The sequence below is a fragment of the Ambystoma mexicanum genome, chromosome 3p (genome assembly GCF_040938575.1).
Source record: "Ambystoma mexicanum isolate Mex_15411 chromosome 3p, UKY_AmexF1_1, whole genome shotgun sequence".
NCBI classification, from domain to species: Eukaryota; Metazoa; Chordata; class Amphibia; order Caudata; family Ambystomatidae; genus Ambystoma; species Ambystoma mexicanum.
In genome coordinates, this window is record NC_090925.1 from 1122868323 (window position 1) to 1122891503 (window position 23181).

Below are 23181 nucleotides of genomic sequence, written 5' to 3' on the forward strand. Positions count from 1 at the left end.
TCGGAGAATGCTGCCATTAATGCAGTGTCACCTATGGTGCTGCTGCCACCAGAAGCGGTGTCTTCTGTGGCATCCATTGGGGGGGCCTGTGGTGGTGCTGTTGTGGCCATGCTGGGTGCTGGGGTGCCTGTTGAAGTCCCCTCCTGTGTGTTGCCACTTGATTTGCGCTGCTGCCGTGTCTTGATCCGTGCACCTGAGGTGGAGGGTCTTTGGCCGTTGGTCTTGGCCCTCTTTGCAGGTGTGCTGGTAGGGGTGTCCTGGAGCTCGTCGTTTGATTCGGACCCTGTGGTGGAGTAAAGGGGTGCGAGCGTTATTGATGGGTCTGTGGAAATTGGAATGGCAATGTATCACATGCATTGGGGTGGTACCTGAGGGTGATTTGGGTCAGGGCCTTGGAGGTGTTTTCATTTTTGTGTGGATTGAGGATGCAGTTGTTTTGCAGCCTGCTGTTAGGGGGTGCCTGCTGCACGTGTGGAGGGTGTTTTTAGGAATTTTTATTATTTATTTATTTATTGTGACTTTTAATGTGCGCTATCAGGCCAATGTATGTGGACGTTCTCCTGGACATGTGTTTCTGTTGCACTATGTGGACACATGGTACTTCACATGATTGGACATTGTGGTTTTAGCATTGTTTTATTTGGGACACCTACCTGATTCTTCGGATGTCTGCACTCCTTTCTCCATCCCTCCGACTCCCTCTATGGTCTCCATTCCAATGGTGGAGGCACAGATTTCTTCCCAGGGGGTCAACTTGATGGGTGATTCCGATCCTCCCCCGGTAGCTGTGGCAATGTTACGGTTGGCGGATAGTATGCTCCGTACGCGTATCCGCAAGTCGTCCCATCGCTTTCGGCATTGCTGTGCGTTGCGGGGTGCGGTCCCCACCGCACTTACCCGCTGTGCCACCAGGGCCCATATGGCCTTCTTGTTCGCAAGTGCCGTCCTGGTCATTTGCGTCGAGAAGACGACGGCAGCATTCTCCTGGAGGGTCTCTGTGAGCACCGTGAGTTCCTCACGGGAGAAGTGGACCTGCCGCTTGCGGTCGCACGCTTTTTTCGCTACTTTTCCCATTTTTTTTGGTTTCACTAGGGTGGATGACGGGTTGGGATGTGTCTCAGGGTAGTATTTCTGATGGTTGTGTGGTAGTTCTGATTTTATAGGTGTACGGCGTGCTGTTTCCCGTTCCGGTACCATGTTTTTGTTTCTGTTTCCGTATATTTACGGTCACCGTATTTTCCGATTGCCGCTCATTACGGTGCCCGCTATGATCGGTGGCGGAATTGCACCTAGGTCGCCGTACGACGGCGGTGAGGGGGGTTTTGGGGACATTTCCGCCATCGAGGACTTTGCACTTCCGCCATGGCGTAGTGCTCGTGCCCGATGGGTCAGAATTAGCCGCACTTTACTCCGTCGTGCAATGGCGGAAACGCTATTTACGCCATGGCGGTCGGGTCAGTTGCTTTCCGCCAGGGTCGTAATGAGGGCCACTGTGTCAGCAGTCAGAGGGTTCGTAGTGCTATATTATTATTATTATTTATTCCATATTGTTGTACAGCAAAGCGGGCATATACTGCATTCCCAAATGCATTTAATCAAGTGCTGACCATGGTTAGAATATCAATTTCTCATGAGGACAGCTCAGGGGCAACGTGCTCGCCTTGGAAGCAAGAGGACAAGGACCAACACAGGTTCGATCGCTGGTCCGGACTAAGAAACCTCTGGGTACTAAGCGCGTTATAAATAACCAATTACAATGAATTACAAGACCAATTAAATGAAATGCAATACATTAAAGGGTAAACGCATTTTTTGTATGTTTTCGGCGCGCCTTTCCTATAAGGTACTACATTAGCTATAATGTGCTAACGCACAGTACCAAATGTGCGGTGTTGACACACAACGTCGAGCATGATTTACATGTGAATGTGCCCCGTGCCACTGGAAGAAACAGCGTGCCTTCCTATTTCATATGGGAGGGAAATGCATTGAAGGCAGCTATCGTTTCCACCAGTAGGCCCCTGTGAAGTGCTGGCTGAAGCCACTGTGGTTTAGTGGTTAAGTCGGCGGCTTTCAAACTTGACAAGCCAAGTTCGATTCCTACTTCCGGATTACTGCTTTGGATGTAAAGTCACAATTAAATGCCAAGGGCGAAAAAGGCCTGGCGGTAGGAATGCAAGTGGGTCACATAGCAGAAATGTGAGTTCAAGGTATATGGACAGGCAAGTGTTGAGGGAGGTGAATGTGAGCTTGGTGGGAGGGGATCTCATAGCAGAAATAAGGGGGTCGGGTCAAGGGATGTGGGTAGGTCAAAGTGGGCAGCAGTGATCATGGTGGCAGGAATACCTGTGGGGGTCTCAGCAGAAAGAGGGGGCAAGTGGCTTGGAGGAGTTGGGGACGTGTAAGTGGGGGTGGCTGGAATATAAGCAGCGTTGGGGTTGCATCGCAGGTGCAAGGTGAAGTGGGTGGGATGTGGGGTGATCCTGGTGGGAGGGTGTCTCATTGCAGAAATAGGGTGGGCCTGAACTTGGAAGGGTGGGGGAAAGCTGGGTGGGTGGGCAAGTATGAGTAAAGCTGGCTCCTGACTGCATTACGTGTGTTTGGGGATTTGGGGGCAGTCTGGTAAGGGTCATGATTTGATTGGGGTACAGAGTCTGGAAGAGCAAGTGGGTAGAGATGCAATCAATTGAATGCAAAGAGTGCCGGTTGGGCAATACTTGCGTTTGCCCTGCTCTACCTTTTCTGTTTGGCGTGCATGTCTATTTTAATTTATCGTAGGCACTGTATTGACCATTATCACTTGTAATGGTGCAAATATTCTCCTTATACGTTCTCCTAAACCCCAATCACCACAGCACCCCCTCACACTCACCAATTTCTCCATCACCATGTACCCCCATACCTCTCACTCCACCAGTCATGCGCATACTCACTAGCACTGTCACGCTGCCAAATCACAACTGCCAGAGACTCCCAACCATGCTCCCAACTCACACCTTACGCTCTCCTGTTCGTGTTGCACTCTCCAGTCCTTCGTAGTTTTTCAGTATCTTGTTGCCCCAGCCTCCTCTTTGCTCGAGCAATCACTTGCTCCTTCTGCACTTCTCACCCTTTCTTATTGCACTCTCCCTTCCAACTTCTCTCCCTCTTTCCCCAAGTCACCACCTCTCTGACCCAAGTCCTTTCCAAGCACTTCCCTTAGCTGCAGTTGCCTAGTTCGGTTAACAGGTGGCATTAGAGAGAACTTAGATGGCTCTGTGAAAGCAGCTCACTGTACTGGACAACCTGCTCCTGCTAAAGCTCTGAACTGGACCATCAAAATTGTGGGAGTGTGAGAGAGGAAGAAGGAAAGATAAGTACGGGTTGTGGAGGGTGAAAAGGCCACCAGAAGGGTAAGAGAAGCATGCTGAAAGTGAGTGGGAGGGGGTTGGAGCGGAGGGGGCGGTAGGATGGGCAGTCCAGTACTGGAACGCTGCCATCTCAAAGTGACAGTCTCTCCGGCCTCTTATTAATAACTTATCTTTGCCCAAGCTCATTGGAAAGCTTTGTGGATCTTCCTCTCAGGTGTCCAGGGAAAGGCCATTGCTTTGTGCCAGAGCTAACTAATAATGCATGGCAGAGAGTGGGCATACAGTATTCTTTACCTCAAGGGCTGCTTGTGATGCTGGGGGATTATGCTTAAATGCAAGTCGCACGAGAATACATATAAAAGCTTACTTAACGCAGAACACAATTAGAATGAGCGGCCATGTAAACCAAGATGGAGGATGCAATCACATTAGGTGAATGGGAAACATTGAGGAGCCACAAGACAACAGTGAGACCGTGTGTTGAGCCAGCGGAAAGAAGATAAAGCCTGAATAGAACAGATTGCAATGTGCACAGTTGCCAAGGTTAGCGGGGAAAGCAGGTTTGAACCAGCATTGGAAAAGTACAGGCAGTAAACAGATCCCATACGAAGGACATAACTCTATCTAAGGGAGCAAAGAACACATGTTGCAGGAAGGTCAGTGTTTCACCAGCTCACACCTGACGCCGAGAGAAAAGTAGCTCAAATAAGTCTCTAGAGGCCAAGAAGGTAATAACACCTACAGTAAAAAGGCTAAAATCCTCATAATTTACTGAACAGAATAATTCAAAATGCGGTCTCCACACACGTGACCTGCAGCTGGCAGAGAATGCCTAGTCATTAGAGCCAGACATAAGCAGACAGAGACCGTCATTCCCATCAATCTCTCTGCGACAAAAGACACAACATAGAGTAAAGGTTAGAGCTAACAGTCCTGGCTCAGGACCTAGGGAATCAGGGAATGATAACTTTAGTGGGTCACACAGCACCTTGGGGGTTCCATGTAATAATGTCGCCACAAAAATATCGCCATGCAAAAATATCGCCAAAAAATTGTAATTTTTTGTGGCGGCATTATTGCATGAAACATGTGGGGGACACACCTGCAACCCCCAAATTTTTTATTTTATTTTTATTTTTATGTTTTTTTAAAAAAAAAAAACATTTTTTTGCCCCTATCGCCACATATGTGGTCACCCAAATAATATCGCCACAACATTTTCCCGGCGATATTATTTACGGCGACTATATATGTGGCGATATTAATACCTGATACCACCTTGGGGCCGTTTGCATCACCTTCAATTGTTACTCATGTGCTGTTAACAGTACAAACTGCCAAGGCTGAGAAAGCCATCCTTGACCAATCACCATCCACCTCCAACACTCACCCTAACAGTGTTGCACCCGCCAAACATAGAATACCCCGATTACCTGTTCCTCATGTATCTTTTTGTAGGTGGTCCCAGGCGACGGTATCTAGTAGCGCCAGACCAATTAGGTTACTAACCACATATAGAATCTGCAGTTAGGTTTATGCAATGTATCATTTATTTGTAATGTCACACATGATTAACCCTAAGCTGCATGCCTGCACCAGGATGCGAGAGAACTGGAGTCACCTGGTGTTAATTGTAGTGCCTGTTTTAGTTCTGATTTTGTAATAAAAAGAGTACTTTGTCACATTACTGGACTATTCACCCTGCCCCTCCGCTGCATACCAAAGAGGGGTCGTCTTGCCCAGTCTCGACACCCACTATCTTGGAATAATAAACCTCTATCAGAAAACAATTATGTGGTTATTTTATGTTTTGATAATGTGCTTTCCTCTGTGATATTCTTAGTATGAATACAGTATATATTGGAAGTGATCGTTAGAAATTCTGCTTTTTGATAACTTCATTTGGAAAACAAATCAGAACCTCCCCACCTTCAAGATATCTTGTTTTTCCCCCTCTACTTGTGCTGCTGTCAGCAGGGATGACTCTAGCAAAGGCACACCTGACAACTCGACTCCTGCCCCCGCTGAATAGGGAGGGGGGCGCTTCACGTGCACAATAGAATCTCTGTTCACAGGAGATGGGCTGCGCCCTGAGTCCTTACCTTACAACAGTGGGGCACAGACGCCAAGGTGAATTTCTTAGGGATCCAACAGGGAAACTTCTTTTTTATTTATTTATTTATTTATTACATTTATATAGCGCGCAGGGAGCCCAGGGGCATTGTGGCACTGTTACTTGTAAGGAGACTTAGTTACAATGGGTGCAGGTTGTGCCTTGGGTTACAGTGAGGCAGTGACCTGTGATCAGATATTGGTGGTATCATACCAAGTAATACATCATACATCAGACATTCATGAGAGTTTATATAAACACATAAGCTTTACTTATAAAACAGACCTACCCTTCTACATACTAATCCCCTTCTAAATTTCCCCTGGTATGAGTTATTTCTTTAAAAAATAAAGTGTCCAACACCCCAGTCCCCTGTTCCTTAGAGGGGTCACAGGGAGTGCCGTTGGGTGAGACCGATGAAAGAGTCCCCTGTCCAACACCTGACACTACCCACTGGAGCGCAAGGCAACAGGACGGCCTCTGTGGGTGGTGCCACTTCCTATGCGGCATCAAGCAGGCCACCACTCACCTTGCCTACCTCATGCCACAGTACAAATGATCTCTATACCATCCACCCCATTATCTACTAAATTCTATAAACATTGCCCCAGTAACAACACTCAACCACTTAAGTACTTCTATGTTATAAACATTCTTATAAGGTTATAGTTACAGGCACTTAAATGTAGAGATAAATATACAAACAATAACAACAATAACATATACAACATAGTTTAATACAGGGGTGACTGCTAACGTCAGCCACCCCTTTTTAGTATCTTTTGTGGTGCTGTCCTTGTGCAGGATGGGGGTATCTGATGACATTAGGGGCCTTTTTCATGCAAGTTTGTTCTTCTTGGTGGTCTCCACATACTTAATGGGGCCGCCATGTCCTGTGTCGGGCAGCAGTTAATAAGTCACCCCTTCAAACTATCCCCACATTTCTACCTCACCCGCCCACTCTTCCCACACCGACTCCTGGCCCACTTCCTTAAAGCAGCCTGGGCCTTCACTGGCACCTTGAACATTCAGTGTTCCTGCACTTCCCTGCTACCGATGGCCGCCATGTTATGGGAGAAGGGACTATCTGTACTTCCCTTCTCCGTTGACTATGGCGCCCATCTTGGTTTGTATTTTATTTTTTTAAGTTGAACCGGGCTGTTTCTCAACTGGAAAAATCTATTAGGACATTTGTAAACATGCTGGGATGCTGAGAGAAATAAACCCCTTGGGCGGGCAGTGTTACCAGGCCTAAAAAATGCCTCAGGGCCAAGTTACAGGCCCTAGCGAACGGGGCTCATGTTAAAGGCCCGAGCAATCTCAGCCCCAGGGCCTTACTGACCTGGTAATTCCCCCACGCATGGGGGTTTAATGCTTAGTTATTGCTCGCTAATAAACCAACATTCAGGCAATTTCTTTGGCTGAAAATTCTCTATAGAAATGAAAAGGGGTCATCTTTATCCACAGTTTTCAGATGGATCTGGCTTAGCAGTTTCGGATGAATGCTTGCAATTGTGGCTGGACCAGAACTGATTTTGCATATGGTTCGTCCACCTCTGTGATGCCACATGGGTTGAACACTGCCCAGAGAAAATGCCAGTGTGTAAGATTACTTCAAAACCCCCATATATGATTTTTTAGTGTTGCACTGTGTACAAGAGATTGAACAAGAACTTGCTGGATGATTTCTCGATGTGAGTATGGAAGTCAAAGTCCTGTGGCATGGTCATAACCCTCTCTGGCAATGAATTACATGTGAGAGGAATGTGGTAATTGTTGGCTATGCTGCCAAAATGTATCTTAAAAGCAAGTTGTCTGCTTACCAAAAGAGCCTAAGAAGAAATTGGCTAAGGTGGGAGAGGAAGACTAAGAGCCAGAGGCAGGGGCGTTGCTAGGGGGGGGGCTAAGGGGGCTATAGCCCCTGATCTTTTGGTTGTAGCCCCGGATAGAATCTCAGGAGCTACAGCCAAAATACTAGCTAGCCCCCAGTCCCAACAGTTCCGACATCAGCTTAGCCCCGGGTCTTTTCCAAACCTTGCAACTCCCCTGGCCAGAGGAGATTATAATGCTGCATGGAGCCAATATTATGGCGATCCCCGCTGGAGAAGAGAGCTTGTGAAGTTCTGCAAAGGTGGCCTGTCGAGAGGGCGGCGGGGTCGTGGGGGGCGATGAATGTGGGCGTTGCCAACATCCCTTGTTGTAACATTAAGTCGTGGCTGGTGGAAATCAAGTTTGTGGTGGTTTTCAGTTCTTTCTTCACAATTTTTGTCAACGTCCTGTATAAGAAGCAGTAAGGTCTTCTAAGTAAATTCTTTTGCACTGAACTCAAACTTCAATAATATCGAAGAGTCCTTTTTGCTGGGCTTGAGTGTTGGGGGTGTAGTTTAGTATATGATGATATAATAATCAAAGGCAAAGCCATTGTGGTTGAGAGCATGCTGGCTGTTTTCGGAAAGTATGGAACAGACTGTGTTGGGTACTCTTCAAAGAGGATCTATGTGATTACTGCGACCCCCCAGAAATCGAGCAGCCAAAAATGGCAACTTATAATTTTTTTCAACCCCCTTTGCACCACATACATTTGCAGAGGGAGACCCCCCCGCAGCCCCTCCATACTTGTATTATATTCCATACCCCCTCCCACATATATATGTGATGTAAAGGGGGGGGGTAAAAAAAAGTCAGACTTTTTAGCAGTCGGTTCCTCTAGGCAACATTTTGGTATATTTCCTTCAAAGATCCAATGGAGGAATCCCACGGTCTAGAGAAACTAGGGACTGGGCTAAAGGCCAAACACACAAGCATCAAAAGGGTGTGTGGGGCAACCCATGACAAGGCTTGCGTTGTTAGACATGATGATTTGGAGTTGCCTTCTACAAACGAAGAAGGTACTCCCGGATATTACATTTGGGGGCCCTGTGCGTCAATTGACTGCCTTGTGTGTGTGATGGCTATATGTGGAGGTGAGGCTTGATGGAAATTGAGGATGCGGCATGGTGGTATTGATCTTAGTGGGCATGTTCTGCAGGGTGTGTAGGATGTCTGGTCTCTGCTGTGTGGTATATCTTGTTTCAAGTGAACCAATTGCGGTTTATCGTGAGGCAGGAAGTGAAGAATGAACATTGTTAGATGCATGTCCTGACCCATGATGTATTGGTGCCAATGCTAGAAGTGAGTGTAAACATCTCTGGTAGCCTTGAACAAGGATAATGTTCAAATTGTGTTATTTCACTAGACGTTTAAAAAGGGTTAATGTCATGAACATTTGTACAAAAAGGGATGTTAGGCAGCTGTGCTTTTGCAGGTTTCCATCAGTTGAGTTGTGAGATCATAAAACAATTCCAGTTACAAAACAAATAGTGTAGAGCTAAGCTGTTCTCTGCTTGCTGTTTTTCAACTATTGTATTGCTGTCATTTTATTGTATTAATTTGCGGCTATCATCATTACAGGTATCTGGGTCTTGCGTCACCAAAGTGGTGCAGCCTGTTAATAACTGTGAGTAATGCATATGGTAACACAAATTTCAGGGTAAGGTCCAAACCAACATGCAACTAGGCAGTGGACCATTCAGAGCACAATCAGGTCTCTAGGGCCATTCTGAACTCAAATAGATCTTTGCCCCGGCTGATGTATCCCAGAAGGGGATCCCAGAGATGATCTATATGGAATTAAAAGGAATGACCACCAAGACATCCCTGCATGAAAAACAGAACAGCAGGTAACTACTTACCAGCAAAGGGATCTATCCGGGACACACCTTATGAACGTGTCTGCTAACAAAACTGACGGACCAATCATAACAAAACAGCAGGACCAATCATGAAGGCCATTGGGCATCGAGCAGAGTGCCTCATGCCTAATATGAACTTCACTCACTCTACTTGCACCCTCTGGAGAAGCACGAGTCCTAGGCTAACGTTTAATCAGAATTTTAGCGGGACAGTAGCACACCCCTTGTAGTTTAGTTGTCACACATTTCAGCAAGTCCAACTTAAGGGAAGGAGGTGGTAGATTAGTTTGCGCACAAAGATATTTTGGATAGACTTGGTGAAAAGCACATGGGGGGTTGGAGCAGACGCAGTTGCCCAAGTAGGCCTGCGCCAACTGGTGGTATGAGCCATTAATATCTGGGTAGAATTAAGCCTGTTGCCTAGATTTTCCATGATAAGAACAGGGCTACAGCAAGGTCCTATACATTTGATTTTGAAATACAGCTGGCCAAACTGTGTTTACTGAACTGGGAGCCAGAATCCCAGTCTTTGCTGGTAAACTTTAAACAGTTATGGTAAGTCCTGCAGTGTGTTTCGATCTTCCTGATGGCACTCCAAAATGGGTCAGACCTGTAATCATCAAATCTCCCATAGCTTTTACAGTCAAAATTTGTCACAAGAGGCTACAATTGGTGAGCACATGTCGAACGATTTCAATATCTTGATTACATATCCTGCATATACAGTCCTCCCTGTGCACACCAGTCCAGGCACCTATGTTGGCGAAGACTAGCAACTGTTCGCCACGCAAATATAAGATCAATTTTATGAGCGGGGGAGAATTGCACTTAGTAAGATATCTCCGGGGTTCGTCGAGGAAATTGCCTTGGTGAGTGTATTTTACATACCTGGCTTTGCCTGCCAGATAGGTAAGTGACTGGATTCTGTCCCATTCCATCGTCCTTTTCACATGGCAAGAACAATGGAAATCAAAGAAGGTGACCGGGGGTTATCCACCCATATTTCAAAGAAATGGCTTCTAACCATACGATCCAACTCAATGAACCAGCAACTGTGAGAGCGCCTCTCCTGGTGGGCCTTAACTAACCTTAGCAAAGGGTTACCATTCACCTCGGGGTAAGTGATGTTTGCCCAAAGTCTACAAGCTGAGATTTTCCAACGTACCAAGAGTGATGGGAGTCCCAGCTCAAGTCTGATAAACTCCACCGGGTTGGAACAGGGTAAGCCTAAGAGAGAATGTAATATTGACCTCTACGGTCACCAACCACATAATGGATTATTCCGGATAGATCTCTAGAACATAATGTATAGTGGGTACGATAGACATCCTATAAGCTTGAACATTGGCTTCGATAGAACCTCCCCCAATCTTATTTATAGTCCTCCTGAGTACCAAGCACTTCTTCCAGGCCCTAGTCTGAATATCATTTGACAGGTGTGTCGCGAAACGATTGTTCTGTAAGTAAACGCCCACGTTTTTGTACTCACTGTTAGACTCAATTGGGCGATCGGCCACCCGCCAGGTACATTTTTTTATTTTTTGTAACCTTCTTCCCAAAAAGGACAATCTAAGTTTTATGGGCATTTATCACAAGGCCATTCATTTTGGCATACAGAGAAAGAGCATCCAAAGATCGTTGAAGACCAATCAGGGATCCGGCCAGTATCGCTGTGTCATCAGCGTGTGTAAGGCAGTGCAAGTTCTTATTGCCACATGTGATTATTTCTGAGCCATTCAAGATGTTTGTGGAAATCTGCTGTGTGCAGATTGTACAACAAGAGTGCTAAGGCACAGCCCTATTTCAGCCCCTTGTTTATAGGATACAGATCAGATAACTCCCCCTCGCAGGATAAACGAATTTGAATGTTTGTATCCGTATATAACAATATAAGAAAATAAAGGAGGGAGGGCTCAATACCCCATCTGGCCAATTTCTCCCAGAGACGGCTCTGTGTGACACTATCGAAGGCCCCAGAGTAATCCACAAAACATATATACAGTTGGGAGTCAGGATATTGCCAGTAGTCTGAAATAAACGTCTGTATGACCCGGATCGGGTGGGAAGTGCTATCATTCCTTTGAAACCCTGTTTGAGAGAAGTGAAAAAGTCCCTTTTCAGTGACCCAGGAAGTCATAAGTTCCAACAATATGCTTGCAAACATTTTCGAGGAGCAGTCTAACATTGCCCGCATGCGGCAGTTCGCAGGGATCTCACGGGGGCCCATTTTGTGGACTGGTACCAAGATAGAGTGAAGCCAAGTCTCGGAATGAATCCTGTGTCACAGACATGAAAAAAACAAGGAGTGAAATAGGTTGGTGCAAAGAGCAGGGTCAGACTTAATGACCATGTTGCTCAGGCCATCAGGCCCTACCATACAGGATGATTTAATTTTGCAAATGAGTCCCACATAATCAGTTTCTTTACATTGGTCCCATACCAGAGAGCCAGTCATGGATTTTTTTGGACCTAATTCGAAGACTTTGTTAGCGTCCCAGTAGATCTTTTTAATATGAAAAGCCCAAACCCCTTCGTGAATAGATGAAATTTCTCTCATAGTGGCACCAGCCAAAGCAAAATTGATCACATACCAACATGTCTTAGAATCATTGGTGAAAATCAGTCTGTTGATGAACGACCAGTTTGTGTTGCTGCTGTCACTGCAATGGCTGCATATCGATTGCTTGTGGCAGGATTTGACAAGGCAGGACCCTTCTTTCTTCAGCTTCTAGGTTGTCATTGTGACAAATGACCCTCAGGGCTTTATTTTTTTCCCTCTTCATTTTTTCTATGTCCACATCATAGAATGCTCCAAAAGTGGGGTTAGGTCTCCACCATAGGAGGTGTCTACTTTCAGCATAGCTAAACATGCTGACCAAACAATCAAGTTGCCAGTCATGTGCCTCCAGCCTCTCCTCTTGGGGTTTGCCATTATTGGCCACCGTACTGTTGACATTTCTAATGCTGGCTGCCGTCCAGCGATGGTGATTACCCTGAGGATTAACCACCGGGTTAGAAGTTAATTTGGCCTTGAGCATAGGAGTACAGGCTAACTCCATGGAAAGTATTGCATGGTCATTGAGTTTTGTGGGGCATACCTCAAGGGCCGTGTTACAGTTCTGCAAGACGTTGCTGATAAAAACAAAGTCACTTCTGCTTTTGTAGGGTTCGTTGCACCATGTGGGTCTATAATCCCCTGCCTTGGGGAACATAACGGCCATATCGAATTCAGCAAGGACATTGCACCAGTTTACCCCATAGGGGCTTGGAGACCCTCACCGGGCCCGTAGCTGTGTCAGCCACGCAGTCCACATTGACATTTCCTGCCAAAATAATGGAACCCTTGTGATGGCACACCACTCCCGTAGGATCTTTGTAACTGTAAACTTAAGGGAGGCGGTACAGCCACCGCCCGGGGGGTCATAGATAGTCATCAGTAATGAGGGATGTGTGTGGAAAGGGGAATTGTGCATGACCCCACAGAGAAGGTTGCTATGTGTGCCCCTGCCCTTATGAGGTTTCAAGTTATATGTAGCCTTAGTGCCAATGCAAAGGCCACCTTTAGGGTGCCCTGCCAGAGGGATCATTTACAGGCTGAAAAGCAACGTAAAGCCATCTAGATCAAACGTGCTTGTCAGCCAGGTCTCCCGTAGGAATTTATTAGCATTCAACAGTTGAGCCTGGCCCTGGAATTGCATTTAAATCCGAATACCCCTTTTCGAAGTCTGTTCTCAGTCTTACTTGATCAGTTGGCTTCATGCTAAAGGGCTATCCCTATCCAGGGTCCTTGCTAGCCACTCCACAGAGCTCTCCTTCCGCTGGTGGAGGTGCGGGTGTTGTTATCATATATAAAAAGATTCAGGGCGAAGGACTGAAAAAAGTGGGGTTGGAGTTAGGAGACAGATATAAATGAAACAAAAGTACTAAGAACACAGCGCCTCATTATAAGTTGGGTGTGTGGTAGAAATGCGTCAGTAATACCGGTGCGGCTGCATAACTGCACTGCCCAACTATGAATTTGGCAGAGAGGTGGAATAGCTGCCACCTTTCAGCCACAAAATGGCAATTTTGCTGCAATCATCATCAGCGGAATTACCACCACGGGTAATTCCGCCAAAATCCCCCATGGAGTCCTATGGACTCTAATTAATGGGGACTAACACTGCCTACCACCACTTGTAATCCGGCGGTAATACCACTGGACCAAGTGGTGGTAACAGTAATACCGTTTGGTGCGATCCCAGCGGATTTATGGCTGAGATAGCACCAAACTTGTAAAGAGGCCGATTGAGATCTTATATACCCCTCACACCAAAAAACTATTAGTTGACAATTATGGCGAAAGAGACAAACTGGCATCAACCAGACAGATAGGGAGAAGTGGACCCGCGTACCAGCGCTTCTTGTGAAGGATTCTGAGTGAAAGGTGATTGTCTCAAATGCAGAGAATAGGCCTAACAATCCCACGGCTTCAGCACAGACACTTAATAAAGATCACCAACTATTCCGTCTACAGGGCCCAGTCCCTACTCCACATCTGAACCCAGCTTCCTTGTAGGCGGGAGGCTGGAGGGCTCAACATGATGCTGAGGTTGCCCTCTCCAAAGGTTTCGGCAGTAGGAAAGCTGCGCCTTCCGCCAGGAATTACTGTGGAGTAAAGGGCTCCTTCAATAGTGGAGCCACCAGAGCTCTCGTCAGCTGAGACGCAGCAGAGTCAGTACACTGATGAATTGCTTTCAGGATATTGGGCCTCATTCCAAGTCGGGCGGTGTGGTAAATAAGTGCCGGTATTTGTGGATATCGGCCCTTTACCGGACCACCTGACTACGGGTTTGCTGTTGCGGCACCTGGATTACCTCCAGCTAAAAGTTGGAGATAAGCAAGGTGCCCTACCGGCAAAAAAAGCCCTCATTATCGGCGGTACCGGCATTGCCGGTGCCGGGAATGGCCGCAGATCCCCTCATCGAGTCCTATGGGAATCCATGAATGGGGATTTACATTATCATTCTGGCACTCGGAATATGGCGGCAATGCTGCAGGACCGAGTGCCGGAAACGGAATCTACATTTGCCGGTATCCTGGGGATCTACCAGCAATCTCCGAATGAGCCTCACAGTTCCTTCCAAATGGCTGAAAGAAGCAATTTAGGTTCTTTGGACGGACAATGATATGTTGTGTCCATTGTCTAAGTGGTCAGAACTTACATGTGAATTGCACAGAGGCAAATGTTTGACAGTGGTATTGGATTTGTTTTGTTTTCCCGTGGCGGTATTTAGAGTTGCAGGAAAGAAAGGGAATGAAAATTCACCATGAAGTCGGGTGTGGAAGATTGTTGGGTTATTTTCAGTTATTAGGTTGTTCCATTACGGATGACAGATTGAACCAATAAGGCAACCAAGCGGAAAAAGCAGAATACTACTGTGCGATTAAAACAGAGCTGTGACGCAGCAGATTTGAAGCAAACATAATATGCGGCTGTTAGTTCTTCCTCAACACTGAATGATTGTAATACAGACAAAAACGACTCTTGATGAGAAAGTAAAACATTAAATGTGGTGATGTATCTTAAATTGCATACTTTTAAACACTAAACAACATATACAAATATGAAACGTTGTCTGAGAGGAAGCAGATCACTCATAGATTACACTTAGTGGATGAGTGCTTTTCACGCTTTTACTTCAGTGCTTCAGTGCTGCCGGGGACATTCCCTATATTAGCGCCCCTCTCTGCTATACAAGCTGAACAACACGTTCCTATCCCTCAGTGGAGTAACTTTGCTGAAAATGTTGGGGGGGGGGCATGACATCTGAAGAAAAGGTGCCCCAGTCAAATGAATGAGGACAAAGGCGTGTGCCATGAAAGTTGGGGGGGGACAAACACCCCTGTCCCCCCCCTACAATTACGCCCATGCTATACCTGCACATAATGTTGGGGTGTATTTGTTTGCTCAGCTTCAGTTCGCAGGAAGTACACATGCGCTGGTTTGCTGTGACACACATTTTGGAAAGTTAGGCTTTACACTGACAGGGGCCAGGTTGCCGGTTGAATTGAGTCAGCAATGTTTGAGTCATGCCGGCATGTCAGATAGCCGAGCATTTGCTGAATTTCTGTTGCCATGATGAGTAATGTGGGGTCTCCTCTCTCGATTGTAGGTATGGAGCCTGCATTTGGTTTGAATGTTGTAACCCCGTGAAAACTCCCTTCCAAGATCCCTGTGCATCAGATTCCGTTGATCGTAGATTCCTTCCAGCACAAAAAGTGCAAAGTCTACAAAAAAAGGCAGTGCCATTCCTCTTCTTGGCACCATACTATGGAATCCACTCCTGAACACCCATCGCCAAGAACTAGCTCACCTCAAAGTCGCAAGTATAATAATGGTATGTCTCTTCCAGTCTTATTGTTGCCTTCAGCCCCTAGTCAGCTCGGTAGCATGCTTGGAAGCCACAAGTGGCATTCAGCGCATTACACTGATCAAACTAAATCAGATCACGCATCAAAGGATGAGTTCACGTATGATAGTGATTTCTACTGGCACTAATCTCTCACTAAGCACTAAGCTCATGATGAAGTGGATAGGGCTGAATGGAACGGTGACTGGCAGAGTTGGATTTGCCTTTATATTTATCTTTAGGAGGCAAATGGTCAAAGTTGGTTTTGTGCACAATGTTCTTTGAAGAGAAACTTTTAAAATATGTTTTCACAATGTTGGTATTCAATTTTCCTGCCATACTTTCATCTGGGTTGTTGAGGGCCTCACTAAGCATTTGGCAAGGTGGTAAAAATTAAGTAGCAGCAAAGGAATTGTAGACCAAAATCTCAGAAGAGTGCAATAAGGTCGGTAGGTAATTTATCGAAAATCCCGAAAAAGTCAGAACAAGGAGCACAGAAGGGGGTCAAGTACAATTGTATTGCCCCCTTCTTACCTTGTTCATATGTAGAGTTTAAAAACACATAAGTGATTTCACGGACATGTCTGGTTAGTGTACAGACATTCCATAGATGTATGGTTGACCGGTTTCCGTGGGCTATCTATCCCTTCTTTCCCATTTTCTTCAAGGCCCAAACACAATTGAAATGTGTGTGCCACGAGTCACAATGGAGGTTCACGGAAGCAGGCTTCTGCCCCTTAATAAACCCTTGCTGCATACCATGCCGATGGTGATCACTTCTTAGGGGTTATTTGGGTGCGGTCCCTTTGCTTTTGTATATTTTCTGCATTAGCACTCTTGTACCATTCCATCACTTGTTGGTCCCCAGCTGCTTTGGACAGACTCACCAGTTTCTTCCAGCATCTCTCATACTCCTCATGTTCTGTGGTGTTGCTTCTACACCCGCTTTCCAATTTGGAGTGTGCAGATGCTCCTCCAGCACCCAGTGAGGTTCTGCGGTCACACTCCAGCTTTCCTTCACGGCCCGGGGGCAAGTCTGCAGTCTCCTCGAGTGGCCTGACCTTCTGGAGCACCCGACTGCACCCGGCATCTCGACGGCCCTCCTTGCTCACATACGATGTCTCCCTTCCTGTCCTGGCGGCCATCTCTGCTTCGCCAGCTCCGTCAGTGTGCCTCGCATTCAGAAGCCCTAGCGTGGATGCCAACATCGCCTCCTGCACTGCTCGACTCCTTAATGCGGTTCCCATCTTTAAATGTCCCGCTCCTTGAAGGTTTGGAATAACAACTGGTCTGCATGTTATACTTCGAGCTCCTGTCACTTTGCACAGACTCCCTTGTCCTCCTCCTCGTCTCAGGACCTGAATGGTTATGTCCATAACTTTCTTTGGGCTTTTAACTCCTGGATTTCCCACAAAGGGGCATCAGAAACGAAAGGTGTAATGTGTGAGTTTGGGGTGTTAGAGTGAAAGATGGGGGCCTAACTAGAATGTCGTAAATAAAAGGTTTCTTGACTTCCTCTACAAGGGGGAACTGTTAGCTGAAAATAGGCCATTAAGGTTTTGGGTGTCAGGGGGTCTTTCTCATGGGAAAGGGTGGAATACTGCGACTCATGCAATGAAGTTATAACAACTCCCTGGTAGTTATCTCCTGCCATGTGATCCTCCGGCATATGACCGCCCCCACGGTCAGGATCAGGTAGCGGCTGCAGTCCCCTGGCCACATGGGAGGAAGTTCCCACCAGGGAATCCATGATGACAAATGTGGATTCATCACAGTAGACCGTGCTTCAGTGCGCTGGAATAGGAAGCGCTTTAAAAGTATAACAATACTGTGCAACAATGTACTTTGTCTCTGACTAGTAGGGCCCTACTTCCCTCACACCTGTTGCTTGCCTTATCTGAACATGTGTTTAGGAACAAAAACAAAATAGCCCTGGGGCATAAATGCAGATATTGAAAATACAATACTACATTGTTTATATTTGCAAAATAAAGGTATCTGTTAGTGGTAGGGGGCTGTTTAGAGGAAGTGTGGAAAATTTCAAGCACATTTTTATTTTTGGAGCCAAGTGAATGTGTGGTCTCAAAAAGGGCTACAAGTTGGCTACAATTTCTCAAAACAGATCCTGTCCATTGACACATCTTTTATTTTTTTTTAAATAATGCAACAGATTTTGCAGTGCCCGTGCATGTTCAGTTGAAATTAAATGTGTCACTAGTCATGGGCTAGTTTGAGGTATTGTGGCACATTTTGAGATATGTTTATTTTTGGTGGTGCATGAATTCATGGTCACTTAAAAGGCTCAAAATGGTCTGCAATTGCTCAAAGTTGTACCTGCCGACTGACATCAGCCCGTGGTGCTCCTCACCTGGGTGTCGGGCTCTTCTCTTCCACTCTGACGTGCGGGAGGCACGGCCACCGCACCAGTCCTGCCAACCCCTGCTAGGAACTGGCTCCCACGCCGGTTCTTACATCAGGGGTCCCGCTCCGCTGGGCTGTTCCGGCACCTCTCAGACGGTCTACTGCTCCCGCCGCTGGATGGAAGGCCCCCCACACCCCTCGGAGCCACTCTGGTGCTGTTGCCCCCACCTCCTCCTGCTTCTCGGTGCGGCGCCACAAAGCCTCTCCCCGCGTTCCTCTCCCATGAAGGCCATGCTTCTGATCTGCAGAGGGGGCGCAGACCCAGCCCACTAATCCCCCGGGGAAGTCGCGCCCTGATGGCGTCCTGGCGGGTTGAACAAGTCTCAGTGAGGTGCTTCAATTTCGCGGCCTGTCGGGAGAGACCACTACTCACGTCTCTGCGCTGCGGCCGCCATCTTGGAAAGTCAGGGCCTGGGTTTTTGATTACAGTACATATATTTGACCACATTTAAAAGGGCTTAAAGAAGCACAGGTAGATAAGAATACAATAGCATGGACAGATGAGGTGACTGAAGGTTTTGAAGAGTTAAAAAGAGCAATCAGTACAGCCCCTGTGTTGGGGATCCCAGATCAGAATGAAGAGATACATTTATTCTCCCATTCAATTGGAGAAGTTATGGCAGTGGTTCTTACACAGAAGACGACAATGGACATGGACATAAACCATTGGTATATTACAGTGGGATTCTCAATCCCGTAATGAAAGGACACTATTCCTGTGAGCAATCTTTAGCTGCTTCTGCATTTGCAATTGAAAAAGCTTCAAGTATAACGATGGGGTGCCCAGTAACGTTATTTGTAGAGCATGCACTATTTGCAATTTTAAAGAAGCCTAAAAATACATTGACCACACAAAGAGGATTGGGGTACGAGATGATTATTTCCAACAGTGTGGTTAAAATAGTTTGATATAAGACAGTGAATCCAGCAACGTTTAAAGCAGACCCAGTAGGAGAGGATGACTATGTACATGATTGTACAACGTATGTTGAGAATTATAATGAAATCCCCCACGTTAGAGAGAATGCCATTGGGAGGGGGGGAGTTGCTTTTATTGATGGTTCTTCGAAAATAGACCAAACAACTGGGTAAAGGCATATGGGATCAGCAGTAGTGAAACTGAATAAAGAAGATGAATTTGAGGTTGTAATAAGTATGAGGTTGACTTTGAGTTATTCAGCACAGACTGCAGAATTAGAGGCGCTCATCAAAGTGCTGCAAAGCTTTGAGGAGGAGGAAGTGACAGTGTACTCTGACTCCGCCTATGTAATGTCAACCGTGCATGCAGGCCTGTCCGACTGGAAAAGAAGGGGCTTCCTCCACGCAGACGGCACTCCAGTGCAACTTTTGGCCCTATTGTATAAGCTTATTGAAGCATTGAGTCTCCCATTAAACCTAGCAGTCGTAAAATGCTCAGCACATTCTAAACAAGCAGATTTAATTTCCAGCGGAAATGAAGTCACAGACGTAGGGGCCAAAAAAGCGGCCTATTTTCCATTCGCATCTAGTTTAGAAAAAGAAGAGGATAAAAAAAAATAACAGGATGATGCATGTTGGCAAAGGAGGGATTTAAGATGATTTCCATTGTTCAGTTGATTGAAATACAAGGTCGAGCTCTACAAGAAGAACAGGATTTATGGAGAAAGCAGGGTTGTTTTTTATCTCCACTAAGGCAATTTGAAGGCAGGATAGTACTGGAAATCCAGCTATGCCTCTAGCATTATTGAGAGTAGCACTGGAGCAGCTTCACTACCCAGCACACACGACTCTAGAGAGTCCAGCTGCAACAATTGTAGAAGAATGGTTTTCACCCAATCTCCTTGACCATGTGGCACAGTTCATTGTAAATTGCATAGTGTGCCAGAAATGTACTGCAGGGCACACTTTGCGAATAGTGCGAAGAGCAATCCCTAGACCTAATTGCCCATTTCAGCATCTGAATATAGATGATGTAGATATGCTAAAGGTATGCAACGGCTACAGATATATGTTGGTTGTAGAATGTCTTTTTTCCAGATGGATCGAGGTAGGTCCATGCACACACCCTGATGTCTCACGTGCTGCCAAGTTCCTGGTACACGAGGTATTCCCCAGGTTGGGGCTGTGAAAAGTCTTGTGGTCTGACAATGGACCGCATTTTGTAAATTAACTTTTTGAACAAATAACTCTTTTGTTAGGTATAAAACACAAATCCTTGTCTTCCTATCATCCATAGGCCAATAGTCTTTGTAAGAGACTAAACAGAGTTCTTAAAGAGAGAGTAACCAAAATTAAGATCACTTTAAAGAAGGGTGGCTGCATTGTCTGCACCATGCGTTGTATGCCCTGAGGAACCAGCCTGGCTCAGATCACCATCTAACTCCTCATGAGTTGGTGACTGGATGTTGTATGAGAACCCCATTGAATCCTTCAACTAGGGTAGGAACTGATGCCGATAGGGTATATGAGAACCCTATTGAATCCTTCAACTAGGGTAGGAACTGATGCCGATAGGGTAGCGAGGGCATTAGATGACAAGATGTATGATCATTTAACAACAATGATTGCAAGTGTTTCTTTCATGTCTCAACAGATCAAAAACAGAAGGAGAAGGGAGGGGAGAAAAAAGAAACCATAAGGACAATTAATCTCATGAAACACTAATATACACATTTTTATCTGTTCTTTTTTCCTACATTTTGCAGACTATACAACTTTAATTTGAAGAAGAATAGATGTCATAAACTTTAGGACCCAAAAAACAATTCTATTGTCTGGAGAGTGATAATTGCAATGATAATCCATTTTTTGATATAGAATTGATTAAAAAGGAGACAATACATTTGCATTTTAAAGTGAACATAAAATGGAAATACTTCAACATTTTAGAGGTTCATTGCCATCCAGAAAGGCAACCGATTTTCTTATAATATTGATGATGATTTCCAATGGTCGTATGGTTTGTATTTTTCTCCTTAATATTATGGCAATTTGAAATGTGGCAAAAGGTAGTACTGATACAGAGGGTGTTAATGAAACATCCATTATTGTCACTACTAGAGGTACAGATAGTTTTTACAATATAGCTAGAAGTTTATTTAGATTTAAAAGGGATGTTGAGGAAGATTGTGAAGATATGAATACATACCTTGATAATTCGTCTCATTTAAAAAATAACCTATGGATCAGTACATTAAGGAGGTGGGAGAAAGAACATCAAATGGAAGCTGCTATGTCTGTATGTCATGAATGCAGCCAGAACATTTATTCCAAAAGAAATACCTGAACATGACGCGAAGGGTGTTGGCCACTGAGCAGCGTGCACAACGAGAGCACAATTTGAAGAAAGATGGGCATCCCTCCAATAGCGATCGAAGAATTAATTTACATATGAAGATGCTTATATAAAAACACAGACGATGGAGAAAGATATCAGCTGGCTGGGCAAAACTCTCATATATTCATCTTTGACCGGAGAACCAGTAAAGATTGCATAAATTAAGAGGCTGGAATGTGAAGATATACATGAAACACCAGGATTACCATAATGCTGGGAGAGGCCTCAGCTACTGGTACATGGCCAAGTTGCCACCAGCACAGGATGGGAAGAAGGAATGTTATCATGCACGGCACACTTATTCATGAAGGAATCAGTAAGCATAGTACAAATAATAAATGGCATATGGTTAAAGTTGTGGGCCAAGTATGCTATGCTGCTAACATGGGTTGACAATGAAGCAAGACCAGTGTCCATAATACCTACACAGAATGCGACCATATGCTTTAGGAACAAAGGCTTGGTTCCAGTTGGAGAAAATAAAGGCTGCAAGCACGTGCTGGAAGTCCAAGGAATTAATGGAGGAACTGCTGTGCTAATGGATCGATATTGGGCTTGTGTATCCAGAGCTTACATGTGGCTGCCTTAAAATTGGGGAGGAATATGCTCAATCGTGGTCATACATGTTCCAGTGTTAGTGATTCCCCGAAGTGACCTACACATTGATGAATTTCAAAAAATGGATATCTACTTGAGGAAGAAGAGGTCGCTCAACCTGTATCGCAAGAAGAGAGACAATTACTTTTCAGCAAAACCAGAAGATGTATATTATGACATTCCAGATGATCATAAACTGTTTAGCAAAATAGAAGTGATATTTACATCTATATTCGTGCCAGGACTCCAGGCTACAACGAATGCCAAGCGGTTGCAGATTACAAGATGGGAGCTGCTGCAAACAATAAACACATCAATAAAAGGATTTAATGCAATTCGAGAAGAAATGAGTGCGATCAGGCTGATGACCCTCCAGAACACGTATGTTCTGGATTTGATTACAGCAATGGAAGGAGGCGTGAGCGCCAAGGACGGGAATTCTTGATGTACATTTAGACCATCCCATGATGAAGAAAATGGAACTCTGATAGCAGCAATGACCCTGTTGTTAACTTTGCACACAAAGATGGTCCAGGAAGTAGATAAAATTGAAGATGATTGTTGGTTTACATCTCTGTTCTCATGGATTCCAAACTGGTGGGAAAATGCTTTCAAAATGATTGGAGCAATACTAGTGTTCGTATTGCTAGGATTTTGTCTCATAAGGATCATCATGGTACAATGGAAGAAGACAGCCAAGAAAGCTATTGGGATAAAGAAAACGATTGACATTGATGCTGGAACGGGTGAGCAGATGCAAAGTGAAGCTAGTACCTGTGAGAATATAAAGAAAATTATCCTTGCACTTCTGGGAACCAAGTTCCTTTACCCTAAGGATCGGAAAAGATATGTAGGACATTGGATCTTCTGTTCACCATCTGGAGAGTGCTGTTGAATGACCTGGAGTGTGGATGAACACATAAAGAATGCAGGACAACTGAGGGAGTGACGAAGATTTGGGTCCCAAAAAAGAAGCAGGAGGAAGAGAAGATGCTGGCAAATGATGAAGAAGAGATAAGGATTATGGAAGAAGAGAATTTGGTCAAACATTCGACCAGAGGGTGGAATGTAGAGGTAGGCACTATCCTGCCTGTCCCTGCCCCCTCGCCACTGTCATATTGGAACAGTCAGAAAAGAGCCATAGATGGGATCCCCTGCATCGTTCCTATACCGCATCATGTTTATGAGAGACGCTATGCACACAGACCGCCATACAGAATGTACACTTGCACTGAAAGTGTGGAAGCATATCACATGGAAG